Source organism: Lipotes vexillifer, unplaced genomic scaffold (assembly GCF_000442215.2).
Source record: "Lipotes vexillifer unplaced genomic scaffold, Lipotes_vexillifer_v1.1 scaffold496, whole genome shotgun sequence".
Taxonomy (NCBI): Eukaryota; Metazoa; Chordata; class Mammalia; order Artiodactyla; family Lipotidae; genus Lipotes; species Lipotes vexillifer.
The window spans coordinates 6256858-6257772 of NW_006786690.1; the positions used below are offsets into that span (position 1 = coordinate 6256858).

A 915-nucleotide genomic window follows, 5' to 3' on the forward strand; every position below is an offset into this window, starting at 1 on the left:
AATAGTGATCATTTTTTGAGCACTTACTGTTTACTGACCGCTTGAGGCATGTTATCCCATTTAATACTCCCAGTCACCTCGTTAGGTAGATGCAGGTTTCCCCCACTAATCAGAAAGCAGAGCGAGTGTTTTGTAAGCTGAAATGGCACAAAGGGAAGAGTATCCCCTGCTTTCCAAAATCTTGATTCCACTTTGCTTTTATGAAAGACTGACATTAGTACGATAAAGCCTTTTTTGGTAAAAGTGAAAATCGGATTTCTTTCCGACTTGAACTTAGAGAAAGTTGGGGATACCCATATTATTATCCTCAGTTTACCGATGTGGGAAGGGAGGTTTACAGAGGGTAATTAACTTGCCCAAGCTTCAACAGCAGGAAGCTGGCCAAACCTGGAGTTGAACCCAGATCTGTCTGACATCAAGTTCCTCAATTGCAAACATGCCATTTTACCGCTGCAGATGGGCTCAGATTCTGGGACCTTGTCCCCCTATGAAAGGGGTCTGGTGTGAAGGTGTCCAAAGATCGATGATATGACCTCAGAATGTTGTTGTGAGGATTGAAGAGGGTAACAAGGGTGAGCTGCTGAGCAGAGGGTCAGCACATAGTAGGGGCTCGATGTGTGAGCTCTTTCGTGCCATTGGGATTCCGAGAAAGGATGAGGACTATGACCTGGGGGTTGCAAAATGGACTCAAGACAGAAAAAACTAGGGCTGGCCCAACTGGTCACTGAGCATTGCTCATCTTGTAAATTGTCCTCAGTCTCCTGAAAGGCTAGAATCAGAATGAAAGAACATCATTTCCCAGCTGGGTGAAGCAGAATTAGATGCTTTGAGGGCTCTATCAAGATAGGCAGAACGGGGCTTCCCTGGTGGCGCAGTGGTTGAGAGTCCGCCTGCCAATGCAGGGGACACAGGTTC

General features: G+C 46.3%; 1 protein-coding gene across 3 annotated transcripts in view; it reads left to right on the top strand.

Moving 5' to 3' along the window:
• KIF17 (kinesin family member 17) overlaps positions 1-915 on the top strand; it is a 49055-nt gene that overhangs the window by 7951 nt on the left and 40189 nt on the right. The gene's annotated exons all lie outside the window — the stretch shown is intronic.